Source organism: Triticum aestivum, unplaced genomic scaffold, assembly GCF_018294505.1.
Source record: "Triticum aestivum cultivar Chinese Spring unplaced genomic scaffold, IWGSC CS RefSeq v2.1 scaffold7A_scf_3554, whole genome shotgun sequence".
In the NCBI taxonomy this organism is placed as follows: domain Eukaryota; kingdom Viridiplantae; phylum Streptophyta; class Magnoliopsida; order Poales; family Poaceae; genus Triticum; species Triticum aestivum.
Genome location: NW_025225113.1, coordinates 18,302 through 31,595, shown reverse-complemented (window position 1 = coordinate 31,595; position 13,294 = coordinate 18,302).

Below are 13,294 nucleotides of genomic sequence, written 5' to 3'. Positions count from 1 at the left end.
AAATTGTGTAAAAAAAATATATCGTGCATTGCCTTGTTCTTCCTACAAAACCAGGGTGGCACTCATCATGCACGAGGTACAGTTTATAATTTGCATCCTAGTTAGTAATATCGTAGCCACCAATCCAAACAAAACAAGATGGTCAATAGTCAAATCGCATTGTCCAATCATATGAATTTGAATTAATCATGCTCCATGCATGTCCATGGACAGATGAATTACATTCAGCAAATGCTTGGATGTTCGATCATGTACTAAGTTTAATTACGACGTATGGAGGCCTATCACGGCACACCTATTCAGAGAGGAGGAAGAAAACACATGTAATGTAATGGTGTATCAGGTAAGGTGTAGAAAAATCACCGCACAATGAAAACTGATTAAAACGATGTAATTCTACGCTAGGGTAAGGCGACAGTCGACCGGCCGATTGAAGCAGCACCCGAATTCTTAGTGTTTGCAGCTTATTACCCCTTACTAAGCTTGCCGTGTTGAATTAAATCAATGAAGCAAAAAAACGTATTCACATGCATAGAATGATTCCTTTTTGTTGCGAACTCGTACACATGAAAACATAGAAGGAGATGAATTCACCAACACATTATTAAAACATAAGTACGTGTTTTAGCATTTTACATAGAAAACATAGAAGGAAACAACCACAAGTGAGTGTGTGAAAATTAAACATATGAACTCATCATCCAAAATTACATTATTTTAGCACTTTACATCCAAAATGCCACAGGCTGTTGAAGGACGGGCACCTTGTAGTATTGCACCCGACGGCTCTTGCCAGTGGTCAGTTCTCCATTCATGTCATGGCTGAGGGAGAACGTGGTGAGACGATAAAGACCGCTGTCGGGTCGGGGGTCGTCCTGATGCTCCTGATCAGTGTAGACACACTGTATGAGGCAGAATTTGCTCCGGCGTCCCAGGTACACGAGGGTGGCGCTGTGGTTGCTCTCGGCTGGGTCCTCGCTGAACAGAACAGCTTCTCCTTGCAGAGCTTCGACACTGGAAGGGTGCCGTCGGAGCCGGGCAAGCAGCAGGAGTAGAGTTGGCCCATCGTGTCCGGGTCTTCCCCGGACTCGGAGATCCAGACAAAGGCGCCGAGGAGAGGGTCGAAGTGACCGCGTTCGTCGAAGGGCAGCGCCCAATTGCCAAGCTGTTTCCATACCAACTGAATGGCGACTCCCTGGGCGACGTCCCAGGCGGCGGTGGAGGCGACCGCAGCGCGTCGCCCTGCACCTGCGGACCGGACCGGAATCGGCGGCCGTTTCTGGGCTATTCTAGAGTCGGACGACGAAGATGCTGACGGCGACGGAGAGGATCCAGGAGGTTCTCCGACGTCGCCTACTCCATCGGATTTGATCTTGAATTTATTTCATGCAGGGTACGACGAGGATGATGTGGCCAATACCATAGACTCCGTTCTGCCGGTGGAGGATCCGGCGCGGATCGGGCTACATCCGCAAGAGAGGAAGGAGATGGTGCGCCGTGCCGTTCACCGGAGAACCGCGGCGACGGCGGTCAAGCCATGGAAGGGCCCTATACCTAAGGTACAACTTCCAAACCTTACTCTTTTCGACTTGATTCATCCGGATTCGTGGAAGGTCGTCAACAAAAAGAGGCAGGTGCGCCGGTTGAGGACCGGATTGTTGCCGGCGGCGGCGGCTGATGCGCCCCCGTCGATCGGGATCAGCACCGCTCGTACTGCCCGTTTGAACCACCTGTTGGGCCGAGGTGGGCTAACTGTGTCGGTTTCTCACGAGAACTTACGTGGGCCGGTAGACGCTGGGTATGAGGCCCAGGCGAGACCGGGCGCCACAGGAATCGATGGTAAAGCCGCATGCACGGAGGAGATCCAGTATTGTACGAACGTCCTGGTATCGCGCCCTAGGGCTCGCCGGATCGGGACGCCACTGTTCCCTCCGTGCGGCTCCGGTCGAGCTCGTCGGATCCCCACCCTTCGCGTGATGACGGGCAGAGGGACGGGGGGCCTGCCGCCGCCGGCGCCAACACCCCAGGCCAGGGACAGGGCCGGAGCAGCCGTGCCGCCACCGCCGGGGGGTTTAGGACGGGGTGCTGCCGGCGTTCAACCTGGTGCGGCAGGCGCGGCTGACGGAGCCGGCCGGGCCGCTGCTGCCTCTGGGCGGCCAGGCGGCAACCATGGGCTTCGGCCGCCGATGCAGGCGGCTGCCAGACAGCCCGCGCGGCACGCGGGTAAAGACGCCCAGGCCAGAGGCGTCGGTGCAGCTGGCGCTGGCCGTGGCGCTGCCGCGGCGTACCGCCCGACTGCGCCAACTCCTACAGTACCTACGGCTGCGGGCAGGGGCGATGGGACTGGACAGAATACTGTGGTGTCGGCCCAGGGTCTTGCACCGCCTCGAGGAGCTCCCACGCCGCACTTCGTAGCGAGACCGGCTCAGAACCGGTCGGGACCGTCGCAGACGAGGCAAAATTTGGCAGTTCCAGAGTCCGTTGAGCCACCCCGCGGGCAATGGGGGGATGACGGTGTGGATGCGTATGGACAAGGGAACCACCGTGGTTCCTCATCTACGGGTGGCGGTCGAGGATATGCCTGGCAGGGTGACGGGTCAGCGGAGCGACCTTTCCTTGGGCCTCCAGGTGGCTTTGTCGAGGGGACATCCGGCCCAGAGCACCGCCAGAGAGGTGGCTACCGTGGATATCGAGGTGGTCGGGGTGGTGGCCGAGGGAGGTTTCGTCGACAGCCTCCGCCCCCGGCTGCTGTTGACCATGAGGCGACAGCTATGGAAGCAGATAATACTCAGTCCACCGATCTTACTGGTCAGGCGATGGAGGTGGTAACGGCACTGGCTACTGTTGAGGCTCCTGTGCCTGGGGCGGCGGCTGTGGCATCGGACAGGTCTGATTCTGAGAGGGCAGCCAAGTGGGCGCGCAAGAAGGAAAAGATGCTCTGTTATCGGTGTGGTGAAAAGGGCCATTTTATTGCAGAGTGCGTCGCCGAGTTGTGTGACTCATGTGGCAAGCCAGCACATGCTTCGGGAGAGTGCCCGGTCTTGCGTGACCAGGCTCCGGCTCTAACTATGTATGGACTATATTGCGCGGAGCTGTTGTTCTTCGAGTCCCCGGTTGCGAGGGAGATCCCAGAGGAGCCACAAGGCCAGAATACCGGGATTGTGAAAGCAACACAGGGCGAGGTGACTGAGGCTCAGATTATCCGGAGGCTTCAGGAGTTGGTACCAGGGGATTTTCAGTGGGAGTTGGTCAGCGTAGAAGCTAATGTCTTTAAGGTGGATTTTCCTTCTGTGGAGGATTTACAGAAATTGTTGAGTTTTGGCTTGTGTAGAGTTCCTGGTACTACGTGTATCTTGGAGTTTCATGAGTGGAAAGCCGCTTACGCAGATCTGGTTACGGTTCTCTGGGGCCCCATCTAAGCCTCTGCAGGATGTTCGAGTTGTAGCCAGCATGGGTATCATGGTTGGTAAGACGGAGAGGGTGGATATGGCTTTCACTCGGGCTCATGGAGTGGCTCGGATTTTGGTGAGTGTTCTGAATGTGGATTTCGTGCCTGATGTGGTACACTGGACCTATAGGGGAGAGGTATTCCCGCTCGACATAGAGTTTGAGGACGCTGAGATGCCTGCTGATGGAGTCGTTGGGGATGATGTTGATATGCACGAGAGTGATGGTGGTGCAGGAGCCAAGGGGGCGCCACCCGAGTCTGATCGAGAGGGGTCGATCGGGTCTCACCCAGATGCTCAGTTGCCTGGGGAGGGGACCGGGGTTGAGCTGACACCGTCACATTCGGTGTCCACAACGACACTGCGGTTTGGGTCCTTTACGCCTGCTTCTGCGCCTCCCAGACTGTGGAGCGATAGGGTGGAGACTGATGATGCGCTTGAGCACACGCTTCCTATATTGGACATTGCGGGATCTGCAGTTCGGGTTGTAGCGCCGGAGGTCGCGCCTCTTTCCCCTGCTTCGCCGGTTGCCGTGATTCCAGCAATGGCACCTTTGTCCGAGGTGGGCCTTGGAGGTCGGGGATCAGGGCAGGTGGTCGTGGCCTCCCCCCATCCTATTATGACGCCGGTGGTGCCGGCCACGTCGGGGCCCGCCAGCGCTAGGTGTGGGAGCCCGAGGCAGGTGGCCTCGGTTCCTTACCCTCAGGACCTGGTTGTGCCACCCGCGTCTCTCATGACGCCGGGGGAGGGGGGGCTGGGGCAGGAGGCCCCAGACATCCCGTCCTCGTCTGCGGTCGGGAGGACCGCCCCATCGGCGACTTCGTCACTTCGCTCTAAGCCGGTGGTCGGGGCAGGAGGAGGGACTGGGCAGGTGGCCCCAGTTGTCCTGTCTCTTGTCCCACCCGCCGGGCACTTGTCCGAGGGCATTGGGAGCCCGCGGCCTCCTCATTCTCGCGAGGAGGTTATTGCTTTTGGCGGCATCCCAGACCCGGTCTCGACGGGGAGACGGATGAGTGCTCGCGTTCTGGACCTTCCGGAGGTGGACGATATGCAGCAGTGGTGCGCTATGAGGGCGGCCAAGCTTCACGATGCTGCGATCTCTGCTGGTATGTCCGTTAACATATCTAATTCTTTATTGCATTTTGCTCCTGAGGAGATTATTAATAATGCAAACCAATTAGGAGTTTCACTAGGCGCCACTGATAATGAAATTTCCAATTCGGTGAATGATATGTTAGATTTAGAGGCGGAGAGGGCCTTAGAGACTATTCGTAATCTGGCTGCAGTCAAACCCATGAATGATGCGGAAATTGATGCGTTAGGGGTTAGAGTGCTAAATAATCTATGTGCGGATCTATCACCTTCTAATCAGGAGTCTGAGGGCGATGATGCGCCCTTAGATGAGCTAGCTGGCGGTCCCGTTGAACCCGGTTATGAGGACCGGGTGACGGAGCCCACTAAGCCTAAGCGTAAGTGGACACGAAAGATTTATCCCGATTCTGCAGTTCGTAGGAGTGCTAGGTTTCGGACTGCTAAAAAATTCCATGATGAACTATGAAAGGAATCTTTTGGAATAGCAGAGGTCTGAAGGACTTGGCTAAAAGAAGGTTTCTTGCTGAAGCTTCGCTGGAACATCGGTTAGATTTCATTGCTTTATCGGAAACCGGTAGAGACAATTTTGCGCCGCAGTTCCTCTCCTCTCTTGTGGGAGGTATTGATTTCGATTGGCATTGTCTCCCTCCACGAGGTAGATCGGGAGGTATCTTACTGGGTGTGAGATGTGAATCTCTTGAAGTCCGGAGTGTAGTAATGGGTGACTTCGCGGTTAAGTTTCGAGTTAGGTCTAAAGTTGATGGGTTCAACTGGGCTTTGGTAGCAGTCTATGGTGCCGCACAACCCGAGCTTAAACCAGAGTTTCTAGCGGATCTTGTTCGGATATGTGGGTCCGAACAGCTTCCGATTTTGGTCGGAGGTGATTTCAATATCATTAGGAGGAGAGAGGAGAAAAATAATGATAACTTTGACGGTAGGTGGTCATTTATGTTCAATACCATTATTGAAAGCTTAGATCTAAGGGAGATAGAAAATTTACCTGGGCTAATGCTCTGCCAAACCCGACGTATGAAAAGCTTGATCGGGTTCTCGCCAGCGTGGAATGGGAACAGAAGTTCTCTCTTGTTACAGTGCAAGCTCTCACGCGGGGAATCTCCGATCACACACCATTGTTCGTCGACTCAGGGGAGCCGAATCATATGGGTAACAAAAACACCTTCTCTTTTGAGATGGCTTGGTTCGAACGCGAGGGGTTCTTAGACATCATAGCCAGGGAGTGGGCCAAGGGTGTCGGAGGAAGGACGGCGGTCGAGCGCTGGCAGAATAAGATTAGGCATTTGAGAAGTTTCTTACGGGGTTGGGCTAAGCACCTCAGTGGGGTGTATAAGATTGAGAAGGATAGGCTCCTCTCTCTTATACAGGCCTTGGATGTAAAAGCCGAATCCGCGATGTTGCTGCCCGCCGAGCTCCAGCTTAAACATGAGGCGGAGAAGAGGCTGAAAGAACTTCTCCGCGAAGAAGAATTGAAGTGGGCTTTGCGTGCCAAGGTCCGCAAAGTAGTCCACGGGGACACGAATACTCAATTCTTCCACCTCATTGCTAATGGTAAGCACAGAAAGAAGCGGATCTTTCAGCTCGAGCAGGATGAGGGCACTATTTTAGGTCAGGATAATCTCAAAACTTATATTACCGAATACTATAGACAGTTATTTGGACCGCCGGAGGACAATTGTGTGTCCCTAGATGAGTCCAGGATCGAGGACGTGCCTCAATTGTCTACTGCTGATAATGATATCCTGGTTGCCCCGTTCTCGGAAAAGGAGGTGTTCGATGCTATTGCACAAATGAAGAACAATAAGGCTCCCGGTCCGGATGGGTTCCCGGCTGAGTTCTATAAAAAGTGCTGGCACATTATTAAGGGGGATTTATTACCGATGTTTCATGATTTATTCTCCGGGCAGCTTCAACTATTTCACTTGAATTTTGGAACTATCACATTGCTCCCGAAGAAAACGGATGCTGTGAGGATTGAGCAGTTCCGACCGATCTGCCTCCTCAATGTTAGTTTCAAAATCTTCACCAAGGTCGGGACTAATAGGCTCACACAGATTGCGCAATCTGTGGTGCAGCAATCCCAAACTGCTTTCATGCCGGACAGGAACATCCTTGAAGGGGTGGTTGTTCTTCATGAAACGCTCCATGAAATCCATTCCAAGAAATTAGATGGAGTAATTTTTAAGGTGGATTTCGAAAAAGCGTACGATAAGGTTAAGTGGTCATTCCTCCAACAGTCACTGCGTATGAAAGGTTTCGATGATGCCTGGCGCCGACAGGTTGACTCATTTACGCAAAAAGGGAGTGTGGAAATTAAAGTGAATGACGACATAGGTCATTATTTCCAGACACATAAAGGCCTAAGACAAGGAGATCCGATGTCTCCTATCCTGTTTAACATTGTGGTGGATATGTTAGCAATTTTGATAGGAAGGGCAAAGGAGAATGGTCAAGTTGGTGGGTTGGTACCTCATCTTGTTGACGGAGGTGTTTCCATCCTTCAGTACGCCGATGATACGATCATCTTTATGGAGCATGATTTGGCCAAAGCAAGAAATATGAAGCTAGTGTTATGCCTGTTTGAACAATTGACCGGGTTAAAGATTAACTTTCATAAGAGCGAGTTGTTCTGCTTTGGTAGAGCCAAAGACGACCAGGAATCTTATAGGCAATTGTTTGGGTGCGAGTTGGGGAGTTTACCCTTCTTTTACCTGGGTATTCCGATACACCATCATCGGCTAACAAACAGCGAATGGAAATGCATCGAGGATCGATTTGAGAAAAAACTGAGCTGTTGGAAGGGTAAGCTCATGTCATACGGAGGCCATTTGATATTGATTAATTTGGTGCTCACGAGTATGCCTATGTTTCTCTTATCTTTCTTTGAGGTCCCAGTTGGTGTTAGGAAACGACTGGACTTCTATCGGTCGCGTTTCTTTTGGCAGGGTGATGAACTTAAAAGAAAATACCGGCTTGCTAGATGGGACATCATCTGTAGACCGAAGGACCAAGGGGGTCTCGGCATTGAAAATCTTGAAGTTAAGAACAGATGCCTTCTTAGTAAGTGGTTGTGGAAGCTGTCTTCCGGGACTGAGGCCATGTGGGCGCAGATCCTCCGCAACAAGTACCTTCAGACTAAGACATTATCCCAGGTCGCAGTCAGGCCGACTGATTCGCCTTTCTGGAAAGGACTAATGAAAGTTAAACAATCTTTGTTTAATAGGACGAGATTTGTTATTGGAAACGGTACAAGTACACATTTCTGGGAGGATACTTGGCTTGGTGAATCACCTTTAGCCATTCAATATCCGTCTTTATATCGGATTGCTCAACGACGGGACGTGTTCGTGGCAACGGTATTCCAATCTGCCCCCCTTAATGTTCAGTTTCGACGGTCGCTAGCGGGCAATCGATGGGAACAATGGCTCCATCTAGTTAGGAGACTGATGGAGGTTCAACTTTCTCACCATCCCGATATATTGCGCTGGAAGTTGACTAGCTCTGGAGTATTTACAGTTAAATCAATGTATATTGATGTTATTAATTCGTATGCTATTCCAACTTCCAAGTATGTTTGGGCTGTCAAAGTTCCTTTAAAAATTAAAGTGTTTATGTGGTTTGTTCATAAACAAGTTATTTTAACAAAGGACAACTTGATTAAACGCAATTGGACAGGACCTACTAGGTGTAGTTTCTGTGATTGGGACGAGACGATTAAACATTTATTCTTTGATTGCCCGATGGCCAAAGTCCTTTGGCGGACGGTCCATATTGCTTTTAATATTACTCCACCGACTTCGGTCAATACTTTATTTGGGACATGGCTTAATGGGGTTAAGCCTGAAATAGCAAGACATATTCGGATTGGAGTTTCCGCTTTGTTATGGACTATCTGAAATTGCAGAAATGATTTGGTTTTTAACAGAACATCACGGATTCATTTTTTGCAGGTTATTTTCCGAGCTACGGCACTGATCCGTTCGTGGTCACTACTCACTCCGATGGAGGCCAGGAAGCATTTGGTTACTGGATCTATCCGCTGGGAGATGGTAGCTCGGGATATCTTCAACCGGTTTAGATGGCGGTCATGTAATAGGATAGGCAATTAGTTTCCCTATCTATTTTTAGCCAGCCGGTTCTGGCATCTTTTTCGGGCTAGCTTGTGTATCTAGCCGTCGGTCGCTCTGGGTGAGCTGCATTTATCTTTTGCTTGTTGTTTGGCTGGAGACTTTGGAACCTTGTTGACACCTTTGTTAATAAGATGGCCGTATGCATCTTTCTGATGCAGAGGCCGGGAGACCCCCCTTTTCGAAAAAAAAAATGAGAGCTCCTCCGTGTCAAAGGCCAAGGTCTCCGCAATGGCTTCCTTCTTGATGCTCACGAGGAAGGACCGCCCGTCCGGGTGCAAGGCGTAGGAGCTGACGTCGTAAACCTCGAACGGCAGCTTCGGGAGCAGTTGCCACGACCACTCCATTTCGCCGCCAGATCGGTCCACGGAGAGCACCTCGAAGGAGTTGAGGCAGATAGTGAACAGCTTGTCGTCGCCGACGGCGAGATAGATGGGATCGATCATCGATGTGGTATTCCAGCCACGGGCCAAAGGAAATGGCCCGCGAGCGGACGTCCAGGGTCGGGATGCCGCCGGTCACGGACCAGTAGCTGTCGTCAGGAACAGGTTGGGATCATGGTGCCAAAGGCTAACGCGGAGCAGTCCGGCGACCCAGGCCGCGCCTCCAGCCGGAGGAACGGCCGAGGCAGGCACCGCACGGCGCCTTGGTGGCGAAGCCACGGGTTCAACTTGCGGAAGCTGTATCCGCGCGACCAGTCGTCGAAGATGAGGTGCAAGTGTTGCCGCGGTGCCGCCGACGCTTCCGCTCATGGCCGCCGCTTTGGAATCCTTGCTCTTCCCCTCCTCGCAAGGTAATAGTACGATAAAGAAGACATCGTTGCTCGTCGCCTGCCTGCGCTGTATCCACTCGAAGATGGTGCAGCGGCAAAAGCAAAACCCTTTCTTTTTTCCTTTTGTAGGGGTGGCCACGGGATTGGTTCTTATTTCTCTTTTTTATTTATTAGGGGTTGGCAAAGGGATTGTGTTTTTTAGAAACACCTATAAATCATAACAATTATAGATACACCGATTTGGATCTTAAATCCAAGAAAATACAAAATAACCCTTATGACTAAGAATTACAATGATTTTTTTTCTGGAAAACATCTTCATCGTGGAATAATCTCTGCTAGAAGAAATACTCACAAGAATTTGATAAAGATCCTGCAATTAGACTGGAGCAACGATGTTGTCATTTTTTCACCAGCACAAACATTGCCAATAAAGGTTTTGAAAGAGCCTTGAGTTGCCCATCCAAAAAAACGATAAGTCTTGATCGATAAACGTACTTGGGTGGGGGGTGATACCCCCGAAGTACAGGTTGTCGAATCACAATATCTTCACCATAGTGTTGATAACAGATCAACAAAGAATCAAAATAAAAAAAAAGCTTGACACACTAACATAAACTCATTAGATTTGAACAATCGGATCTGCGAGGAAGTAAAATCTCTAACTTCATGCCAGTGCGACAAGAATGAGAGTAACCTTATTTTCACAAAGCTACAATGATCACTAGATGGTGACGAAGAACATAGAGCTCCTGAAGATCCGAGGCCCCCCTCCTTTCAGCGCCAAGATGGCAGCCAGAGGGGAGGGGACCAAAATTTCTATGATGTCAGCGGCGGCTGAACGAGAAACCCTCATGCATACCTCTGCTTTTGCCTCGTCTTTGTTGGCCAAGGGATTGGTGGATTATAGAGGGATTGCCGGTGACCGACCGGTGTACACCTCGTGGGCTGTTGTCAAAATCATGGGACTTGCTCTCCCCTGGCCTGATATTTTGTATTACTCCCTCTTTTTTTACACTTATTGGGCATATCTCATTTTTTTAGTCTTTCGTTTTGTTAATCGCATTTTCATTTTACTTTAACACCCTTTTAGATTTTGAGGTGCATTAAATAAAATTGACAACAACATTTAGCCCTTCTTGCTCATTTAGTAATCACACGTACAAATGTTGCAGTTAATGCAGATTAAAGCATCGATAAACATGAACTTTTCAGAAAAAAGAGCATGTTAATTAAACAGTTTTGCAACTTATGAAACAGTAGCATGTGCATGTGTGGTTACTAAATGAGCATGCTAATTAAACAGTAGCTGCCATACAAATTTTTTCCGACCCCCGCCTCTAGATGTCGTCCTGGCGTGAGGACGTGGGAGGACCTTGGATCTTCAAGAATTTTAAAGTCTTTGTCATCATCTAGCAGTCATCGTAATCATTTTGGGAACACATTACTCCAGTTCTTTGTGGCAGTGAGACAATTACGTTATTGTGTCATGTTACTTTTGCAGATTTGATTTTTTGTGGTGTTGGAATCTTTTACGCATGGAGAAGCTAGACGATGCATCAATTTTCTTGAAAGTCAAACATATATATGTTTGACTAAGATTATGGAATAAAATATCAACATCTACAATACAAATAAATAAAATATGAAAATATTGTTCTATAATGGATATAATGATACAAATTTGATATTATTTATGATTATTTTCTTCTTAATACTTGATCAAACATGCACAAGTTTAACCATAGAATTTTTTTAATACACCTTATATTTTGGAATAGATAGTATATCAACTTTCTCGTTAACAATCTATGATAGTGTATGATAGAGAGAGATATTTTGGTCAGAAGAACTAGAGAGAGGAGCAGGGTATGACAAATGAGACCATGAGTATTTTGGACATATATACTGGTCAACCGATTTTGACATGATGATAACAACATAAAATGGCATTTATTAGTACGCTTCTAATGAAACAATGTCATTTTAAATAGTCAAAACTTTTAGTGGAAACACTCAGTAGCATGGCACAACTAGTGGCAAAACCAACAAAAGCCCAAAAATGAAACGATGTTCATCTTTACTGATAAATAGAAGATGAGATTCACCATGCGAATAGACACTTTGGCATGTGATTGTCCACGATAATTTCATCACCACAATAAAGATTTTTTGCTTAATCTCTATTTTCCCGAGCCACTTTTTCTTAGAATTGTGTAAGGCTTGTCAAAAGTTTTAAAATTGTGCTTGCTTAGAATTTGATGACAAAATAAAATTATTTCTCTTGAAAGAAGTTGTATGAAGCAAGGATACAAGAACTTGAACAACTATTGAAATAAGGGCAGCGGTCGGGAGGTCATAGTAGCACACTAACATGCATTCCTTGATACCGCCTATACACCATTGCTTTTGGCGGCCAAGCAGCTGTGCTGAATAGTCAAGCATCATGCAATCACAAGCCCATCTGATGCTTCTCTTGTTTCCCCATGATATCTCCATTGCAGTTCTTTGGCGTTGAGATGATCAGTGACATTAGAGTGGTGCTATAGTGTGGCCAACATGTCGCTCTGAAAAGCTTGGGGAGTCCTAAGACTTACTCCAATTCCTTCATCTAACATTGTACATTGTGTTTAAGTTTGATTCGACGTGTCACAAAAAAATGTGGTTTAAACTTTTACATTGCGAAGGTGTTTCTCAAAGTATGCTTTGGTATGCTTAGTCCCTCTCAATACTTCATAACTTAGTTACCTTGTTCGTCAGACAGTTGGTTTCTTTTCCTTCGAAGAATAAACCGTTGATCAGTTCATAAGGGAATCATGCACTAGCAGCTGTTATTATGCTTGTCAATTTTATATGTAAACTACTCCCTCTGTCCCAAAATAAGTGATGTGGTTTTATTTCAAATTTGAACTAAAACCATGCCACTTGTTTTTGAGATGGAGGGAGTACAAGATAAAATGTGTCATTAGTACCGAGTCTACGAGTGTATATATACATTCTAACTGGAGCCATATTGGTAGCGCAGTTGCTTCTAGATAGACTATTGGAACTTGGATAATCTGAGGAACATAGTAATTTTACTCACAATAGGTACTTGTAAGTCGCCTGAAAATAGTTTTTGGGTCAGTCAATTTTGAAGGAAGCAGCCATCAGAAGGAAGGAAGTAGTCGCCGGCTCGCCAGAGAAGCCCTCTGGGTCTATCTTAGGGTGGCAGGAGACCCGTTATTTATCATAGGGTGGCAGGCGACCCCATTATCTATCTTAGGGTTTTTGGGGGTGCAGGTTCATCGGAAAAAAATGATTCATGGCTGGGGTTAGAGGGATGGCCGGGGCAGGCGGCAGCACGACAATGGGTGGCAGTAGGGGGGAGGGTGGGGCCGCAAGGCTGGCGTGGGAGCACCGTGGGCTGCGAGCGGCAATTAGGCCGATGGTGGCTCAGCGGTTTGACGTAGAAGAAGACGGTCTGGAAGTGGAAGACGTGCATCGGGCCGTTTATTTTCCGCCGGACGGCTGGAAACCAATCGACTGACACAAATTAAAATTTCAGCCGACTAGTGTCTAGCCAGTCCCAATTTTGCTGATGTATCTCTGAAGTAAACTTATAGAGGTATGTGCTCTTGTAAGGATGCTTTTACTGATTTATACATCTAGCTTCTCAATGATAGCACATGCTTCTCGGTTGTACTAATAGCATTAAACTTCGACAAGTCAGTAGAGGCGGATGATGCTTTTAGGATATATTTGCACTGGTCTATTTTAATTGAGATTAAATCAATAGACTTAAGACTTGCATTTGTAGTTGTTTCTTGCTGATGAAAGGCAACACTTAGTTTCTGATGAGA